Source organism: Punica granatum, chromosome 2, assembly GCF_007655135.1.
Source record: "Punica granatum isolate Tunisia-2019 chromosome 2, ASM765513v2, whole genome shotgun sequence".
Lineage (NCBI taxonomy): Eukaryota > Viridiplantae > Streptophyta > Magnoliopsida > Myrtales > Lythraceae > Punica > Punica granatum.
The window spans coordinates 42,931,071-42,940,276 of record NC_045128.1 but is presented as its reverse complement, the minus strand read 5'-3'; the positions used below and the strand labels follow the sequence as shown (position 1 = coordinate 42,940,276).

Here is a 9,206-nt window from a genome sequence, read left to right as displayed (position 1 = left end):
GAGACAGAGTCAAGATTTTGGTTGAGGGGGAACGAGTCTTTTAGGGCAAAAATGAAAGTAATTTTGCTGAGCTTGGAGGCAAATAGAAGTGATTTCACTAAAAGTTGAAGAAAAAATTATAATTTTCTATATAATGTCAAAATTTCAGGATGAGTGACTGCTACCCTCGGCCCCCTCGGTCCATCCTTAGTCAACATAATGTGTGGGTTTTATTACTAGTTTACTATAATCTTGAGTAATTTACTTTGCATGCATGGCACAAAGTGATTGCAACTTAAGACTTTCTTATATATATATATATATGTATATATATACATACTCGTACTTATAGATGTGTGTGTCGTGGCAACCGAATGGAGATGTCCAACTTTTTACTGTGGTTAGGGCGCTCGTGCTATAGACAACCTCAACGAGAATTTAAATAATATATATAATTAAACCATGCATATAATGATGCTTCGCTAGCTCCCATCCAAAGATTACTAATTTTCCTGCCAACCGTTGCAATGAGGATTTTTTCTTTTTTATAAGGAAGAATCGTGGATTTGGTATATTAAAATAGAAATCTTATAATAACTAATAAAGAGTACATGTAGTCCCACTGTATATTCTATTTGCACCAAATAACAATCTCTTGATTGTTTGAACCGGACGTGCGCCACTGCATTACACTCGCTTTGAATTATATAGATGACCTATCTATTTGTATATATACACACACCGACGCACACATATATGTTATAACTCGCACTTAATTAAATGCAAGCTGTGCAAACTCACCATTTCCATTCGAGCTACCACTGTAAATAAGTTTCCTTAAGCTTTTACTGGTGTGTGAGAGCTCTAGAGGTTATCATCAGGCCAGGGCCAGTGTAATTATTTTTCAAGTGTATTTCAAAGATGATGTAACGCAGTGGTGTACATTTTCATCTGGTAACCAAGAGGTCTCGAGTTCGGTACTCAAATGGGACTATTTGTGCCGCTTTATTAGATATTTAAGATTTTCATTTTATGATACTAGGTTCGTTGACCTCCCTGGTAACCGAAATATATATAGCAGTTTGCAATATATTTTTTTCAATATGAGATTGTAATACTAGAAGACATTTTTTCTAGAGGGAGTACTTAATTGGAGAATGAGAATTTGTCTCACATATAAAACCCTAATTATGGAGCTTAATGGCTTATAGTTTCGAATTGACGTTTTGCCTTGGTTAACATTCAAACTCAGAACCATTATATAATAGTTCATTTGAAAGTGTTTAAATGGAATTGCAAAATCTATTGCCCCTTTGTCTTGTGTTAGTTTCGCACTCTCAGTATATGCATGCATGTGTGTGTGTATATATGTATACAGAACTCTCACACATAAATAATTATGTTATTACTAGCAAATATAATATAAACAGCTAGTGCTGCATCACGATATAGTCGACCCTTCAACGAGTACTGTTACATGGAAAGGGAAGAAGTTGCAGGAAATTTTTAATTTTGCTTCTGACACAAAATCTTGCATAAGATTTTGATACACATAATCATCAACGTATATATAGTATCATGCATTCATTACTGATCAGTCGGATCTCACTATTCATGCATACAATGTACATAGATAGCAAAACTCAGTAGGGATGGACACAGGATCTGAACGGGGGGGGGGGCGGCTCCTTGAAGGGTGAACAGGATGGTAATCTTTTCAAGTTAAGGAGAACGAAAGGAACTCCATGAAAAGTAGAATGACTGTATATGTAGAATTTTCTTTAAACATCAATGTTTTAGTGAGGCGACTACCCCTCAGCTCGGTCCATCTGTGAAGCTCACATCAAACACCCTATCGTTCTCAAGCATGACATACATCGATGAGTATTAGTAACTAAGTACCGTGCAATAAATAAACATAGAAATATGTGTAATTCAATAATTGTAGTTGAATATGTCGAAGCCAGTATTATTGATCTTCATGTATATTTCCCATATGTCGCTTGATAAGGTCTCTTACATATATTAGTACAGGCATATATATATATATATATATATGTATATCCAACTAGCTTCGAATGCATGAGTTGTTTCTTCATCGTTTGCATATATAGAGGGGGCCATGGAGCCCCTTCTTAAAATGAAAAGGGTACGAATAATATTTATTATCGAAAACGAACACATAAATAAGTAGATATCAGTTTCCTTGAAGCAAATAAAATAAAATAAAAGGAGTATATATCAGTTATTTCAAACGGATTAAACTGAAATGGTAAAAGTGAGTGCATCTAACTCATTATTCGAACTGCATATATATAATACCGGAAAAAAGAATTTAACAGCAAAAAGATGATAAATTAATGAATGGATGAAAGGAAATTAATTAAGCACAAATCCAAATTAATAAAATGGAATTACTTATTCAATATTTTATATATATATATATATATATCCAAGAAACCTGGAACTCTTAATCTTACCCAGACAAAAAAAAAACACTAGAATTAATGTGGTAAAGCAAGTGGCAACTAACTAAATGTCTAGATTACATGTACAAGAAACTACCAATTAATTAAATTTCTTGACTAATCTAAAATCCATTTAATTTTTTTGTGAAGTATAAGTATTGAAAAGCAAAGAAGCCATCGATGATCCCTACCTAACTGTATATATATATGCAGACCTACCTTAGCCATATATCTAGATTAGATCTCCCTTTTGGGTGGACGAGAAGCTAAGTATATATTTATTTATTTACTTATTTATCGATTTTAGTTTCGGTTGCAGGAATAATAAGGAGAGAAATTAGATTATATATATATAGAGAGAGAGAGAGAGCAAAGAAATTACTCACCGGAAAATAAAAAACAGCTGATTGAGCGACCAAACGTCTTCAACTTCCCTTGATTATAATGATAGGTTGGGAGGACTCTTTGTCGTGCAATACGTGTATATATATGTGTATGTATATGCATATATCAACCTCCTCCCATAATATTGCTTGCTCAAATGAGCATCTCAGAACAGCAGCTTCAGGAACTTCTCGAGAGAAGATTCGATACTTTTTATCAGATCCGTTGGTGTAGATGATGATTGATGAAATCGATGTCGCGGATCTCTCTCGCCCTGCTACTTGCACTGGCCTTAGTGCTTAAAAAGTCCTCGTGCTGCTGCTGTGGTTGGAATACTCATTTGAGCAAGAAACATTACAAGAGGACTCTCGATCGTAACTCTTCTTCTTCTCTAACTTTCTCCCCTCTCTCTCTGGCTATCAATGAAGCACTAAAAAGACAGAGACGAGGTTCCCAACTACCTAGTCCGCATGTTATATAAGAAAGTTTTCGGGGAGCGACTTGTAAAAAGACAGAATTTACTAAGCTAGGAAAGACAGTACAAAATTGTAAAAGAATTATTACATATTTACACCAATTCGGGGCAGGTTGGACGGTTCGGTGCCTATTTTCTTTAAACAAGGTCTTGAATTTAAGTAATATAAATGGAGAAAATTCAAAATTAATTAAGAGAGTTTTACCCCATTTGTGGGCCAACCCAACTTGGATTAGTAGGGGACATTGAACTTCTGAATACCAAATAATGCACATCTAAAAAAAATACCTATTTACCAAAAAAGCCCCTAGCTATTTTTTTTTCCGATGTATACTCTCTAGTATTCGAAAATCCAACGGACCCCGACTAATTCAATTCGAGCCGGGTCAATCCATAAAGGGTAAACCTCTCTCAACATGAATTTTCTCCATTCACAAGATTCGGACGCAAGACATTACTTATAGAGAACAAACGCCAAATCGCTTTAATCAACCCATGATCGTAGCTCCCAACTGTTTTTGCTAACCGCATAAGTCTCATGTGTGAATAGAAAACGGTGTTCTGTATAATGAGGTCTGTCCTTGATTCAAAGCCAAGAGTTCTTAAATTCAATTATTATCATCAGTATAATTTTCCATACCACTTTTATATTATTAAGTCGTCTCCTCCCTTAGTAAATAAGGCTTAATGGTATGGGCGACATTATATACACCATTTGCATGCCGATGAATGGTATGGGCGCATTATATACACCACATGCGTGCCGAGACCATATAATGCATTTAAGGCTCAATTGAAATGTATATTAGAGATAATGTACCGGTGCCACGCTCGGAAACCGTATGTGAGAAAAATTAAAAAATCAAATTGGTGTCAAGTTACTCCATATATTTTCCAAAACTACTTTTATTTAAGTTGTAGGAATTCTTTTGTTTTTTTTGGGTAAATTAGGTTGTGGGAATTATATTAGTGAAGATCATCGACATTGCTCATTCTATATATAGGAATAATTACACTGGTGATCCAAAAAGTTTCACTAATGTATCAAATTGGTCCAAAAAGTTTTTTTGCTACTTGATGATACAAAATGTTTCAAAAGTGAAAGTACAAACCGTTATCTCACCATTGACACCGTCAAGCGAAGCTGATGTGGCCGAAACGTGGCCGACATGTGGCTCTGATATGTTTTTAGGAGTTGGTGGAACGTTACATGATGGTTCAAACTCTTTTGAAGTTATCACTTAATGGTCCAAAATGTTTTACAGATGTAACATAACGGTACAAAATATTTCTTTAATTAACTTAAAGGTCCACCCATGTCAATGCCGAGATGACGACGTCAATGGCGAGATAACGGTTTGTACTATCATGTTACAACTTTGAAACATTTTGTATCATCAAGTAGCAAAAAAAACTTTTTGGACCAACTTGATACATTATTGAAACTTTTTGGACCACCAATGTAATTACTCCATATATATATATATATATATATATAGCCAATAACAAGTTGAAAAGAAAAAAGTTGAGAAAGGAGGTGCAGTACAGTAATACATGGTCTCGCCTGTCAATCAAAAAATTGTAGGTTCAATTCTGATTGTGGGACTAACCGTTCTCTTTTCATTAGTTATTTAGAATTTTTATTTTATTATATTAGGGCCGTAAAAAAAAGGGCAAAAACTTCCCGTAAAATTGGCTGCAAAGGTCACGTTGAAAAGTGGAAAGGAAGAGAGAGTGCAGAGAAAAAAAGACATGGGAGAATAGAGCGAGAGAAATAGAAATTAGTGGGTAGTTGTTAGTATTAAATTTATCATTTTGGCCTCAAATTTATGGTTCTCATTAATTGAAGTATATACCGGATGAGTAAATTTGGAAAATAAATGTTATATCAAAGGGATCCTTCTCCCATTTATAATTGTATAGACATATATGGGAGCGTATCCGGTTCAGGGGCGAAATAGGTCCTGGATAATATAGTCAACTACAAAATAAACATAGTCAATTGGAATAAAGTGCAATCGATTATGTTATATTTCCAGTCGACTATGTTACCTGAATTGATTTCGCCCCGGGACCGGATAAATTTTCGGACAAATATATGTTTGGAGAAGAAGGATCCTAATAAAGAATTTAAAGAATCTATAGTCTGGAAGAAAAATATACGTTTTTTATGTCTTGTCATACTATTCTTTGCGTGACTGGAGCACGATAAAGGCAGGTTGACCAAGTCGATAACAGCTCAAAGGGGCGGCTACCCCACGAGCATCAAATTTCCTTTTCCTTCCTATCTTGCGAAACATATGATGACCTTAATTTCAGGGGTATATTTGCGAGGAAAAGGTACAGCAGAGGGACTAAGCGATGAAGCTTGGAGAGAAAAACTTATATATGTGGCTCTCTCATTTTCAGTTCTGCCACCTGCAGTCGCAGTTCATCTGATATTGCCCTTGTAATTTTTTATTTATCTGAATGTTGACCAATCTAATGTTTTTTTGTTAGTTCTAATCAATTTCCCATAGGTGAGGGATGTCCCCCCCCCCCCCCCCCCCCCCCCCCACTTTAGCATTGGTCACAATGAGACAATTCCGCAAACGATATGCAGTTAAGTTGATTAAGAAGTATCATGCGTGGTGGATAGAGAATTTAAGATGTAAAAAATAATATTAGAATATATAAATATATATATATATATATATATTTTACTGGAATGTACGAGAGAGATATATGGGTCTAAATAAGGGAAGGGGAAAATAAAATAAAAAAAAAGGCACAAGAGCAGATTTACCATAAAAGAAAATTAAAAATGAGAATTCTTTATTTCGAGTTAAAGAGTGTTGCCGCCGCAGTAAAACCTCCTTTCCGAACATACAAATATATTTTTATCGTTTGGTTTGGTTAGAGTTCCGGAGCAGATGGAAAAGTGTGGTGTAGTTGATGAAAGAATTGTAGTTGTTGATGGAATGGCAGCTATAGGTGTCATTCATGGTCTGTCCTAATTTTCCTGAAGTTCCGATCCAACGACCAAAATTTGAAAGCCCTCCCTAGCTTGATTTAATTTATCAATTAATTACCCAATATAAAATTAAATAGGTACATTGATTGGTTAATATTGCATTATAGACTAGCATCAGATCGGATCCTTTCATCATGCCGACTTTCCTTTCATGGCACTCAAACTACATATTTTACGTTTTTTTTTATCTATATATAGTTTATCTATTCATCAAGAAAGATCAAAATATTCAATAAGTGATCGAGCATCCTATGACGAATAATTAGAAAATTGCCGACACGCACTACTGTGTCTACTCGCACCGGAGTGAAACAACATGTTTATCTTCTGAAATAACGATAAGAATATTGAGATTGATAGGGTAAATAAAATATTGAAATTGGCCGATTTATAAAAAAAAAACAATTTATAATGTGTACCGTCAAACGTGGGTTCATCGACGGGGATTATATATATATAGATATGTCAGCTGGGTTGTTAAGGATAATTATAAGCAATATTCTTATTTAATTTCACATCGAGAAAAATTGCCGGTAAAGGAAAAGAAGGAAAGGTGAAATTTCTATAAATGTAATCTTTATTTAAATGGAAAATACACTTTTTTTCGGCAGGCAATGTTTTTCTACTTTTGGTGCTCGCTGAAAAAAAAAAATGGAGTACTTTTTTGGTCATTTACATTCGGTCAAATGTTCAATTTCGTTCTTTTCATTTTTTTTTTCAATCTTGTCTTTTACATTATAACAATCGTACTTCTGTGAATCAAAATTTTCAATGTTACTGATGTCACAGATAATTTCGTGCCACTCGTACATCTCCGTATATGTGACAATTCTAGATTACATTTATTTATAATTTCAAATATATAAAAAAACAATATTGAAAATAAAAATTTTTAAAAATAATTTTAAATAAAAATAAAAATTTCTTTTGAAATAAAATAAAAATAGAAAAGATTTTTTGTTTCCGAAACTATCTTATTTAGAACTATGCGTATGAAAAATACAAAATATATTTTTTCTATTTTCAAAATTAATTTATTTAAAATTTTGAAATTTTTATTCTTTTTATTCCTTTCTAATTTTTTTAAATCATGCTTATATTTTATTTGAAACTAAAAATAACTGTATTCTACAATTGATACATACGCAGAAATGTACGTGTGGCGTGAAATTATCTACCACATCAGCGATATCGAATAATTTGATTGACATGAAAATCAAATCAAACGACTATCATATCGCAGAAGACGCAATCGAACAAAAAAAAGTACGTAAAGGAAGAATTGACCATTCACCCAAACGTGGATTCATCGGGGTTTCTGTTCCCACTCATCTAGTCGGTTTCAGTTTTTTAAAACTGTGGTAGTAGTAATCTCACAACGCAGTACATAAAAATGTACATCGATCCTAATAAACTTAAGTACCTTGTACTTGTTAATTGCTATCTTGATTGCAATTCAATTTCAACTCGTGAAAGGACAAAAAAGCCGGTATTTATAATCATTTCAAGCACATGGGACCACAATTGGCCAAAATGAAAACCACACATGCCACCACCAAGCTCTCTGTCATTTGATTCGATTTGGCTTGATCCCCTACCGTGTAAAACGTACCACTCTGCCTCTTATAATATGTGCCATGCTTTTCCATGATTTAATTGTGACAAGTCGTGCCTAGCAAGTGGGCGTGTCACATCGATGATTTGCATCTCTTTAGCATATTTCTCAATATGTACATATATCTATATCTATTACTGAAAAAAAGTTACATAAATTGTCCCAATATACATATATTGAAAAAAGTTACACTGAAAAAAAAAAGATGCATAAGTGAACTTTTCACTTTCCCCTTTTGTCCATGCTTCAATATTTCTATTAATTAAGGACCGTTTGATCATAGGACTGCTTCTTCAGTACAAATTTTTAAATCTTCCATACCGTAGAAAATCAATATGAGCCCTTAAATCCCCCTCCATTTAATATGGACCTTCCATTATAAATATTTTTTTTAAGTATTTTCAATATTGTTACCGAAATTCACCAACCTGTATATCAAATAGTATCATTCCATTTCAAAAATATAAACTATAATGTCCCTCGAAAAGATTTTTCTCAATCATAACAAGAATGATTTAGAATAAAAAGAGAAGAGAAGCGAACCGGGGAAGTTCTCGGGCTCTGAGCTCCAGCCTTCATCAAGGTTGAAGCTTATCCCGGAAGGGCCGAAGGGATCCTTTGCATCTGTCGAGAAGTTTAAGAATTCTCCAATTAAAAGATGGAGCAGCTTTGCGTCAGCCAGCTCGTCTTCGAAATATCGATAGGGTAAATCATATCGTCAAATAACCGTCAGATAAAATGAAGGGAACGAAGGTCACTTGTCTTCCAACATTCTAAATTTCGTTTCATTTTGCGACCCAACCACAAGCCCATATTAATATTGTTTTTAGTTTGCCTGAGAGCATTAGGGAGTCTCATGGGTGCAGTCAAGTCGAGATATGTATCACTAGGCTCGAGCCTGACTCAATCGGTAACCTCAGCGTAGTATTCATGCACGTCTTCGATTGGGTATTAGTTTGAAAATCGAGATAACAGAGATCAATCACATTTCATATAATAAATGGACCAAGTCGTGATTTTTTAGGAGTATTTTAAAATTTTAAAACTTATAAAAATGGACGATCCAAATTAAATTGAAAGATATTTAAGGGTTTATATTAGTTATGTATGGTGTGGAAAAACTCAAAATATGCACTGTAAAATTTGGGTTGATCATAGATTGAGAAAATTTTAGATGATTTTACCTCAAATGATGCGATGAGGAAGAACTAATAAGAATTCTTTAATGAAAAATTATTATAGCAATCATCCAAGTGATTAACATTAAGTCCC

General features: G+C 34.0%; 1 long non-coding RNA gene across 1 annotated transcript; it reads right to left on the bottom strand.

Moving 5' to 3' along the window:
- Nucleotides 1–593: 593 nt before the first annotated feature.
- Nucleotides 594–3,289, bottom strand: LOC116194148. The gene is made up of 2 exons (XR_004154356.1): nucleotides 2,834–3,289; nucleotides 594–1,831 (listed from the first exon to the last, which is right to left on the bottom strand). It is a non-coding gene; the product is annotated as an uncharacterized LOC116194148 (long non-coding RNA).
- Nucleotides 3,290–9,206: the final 5,917 nt, after the last annotated feature.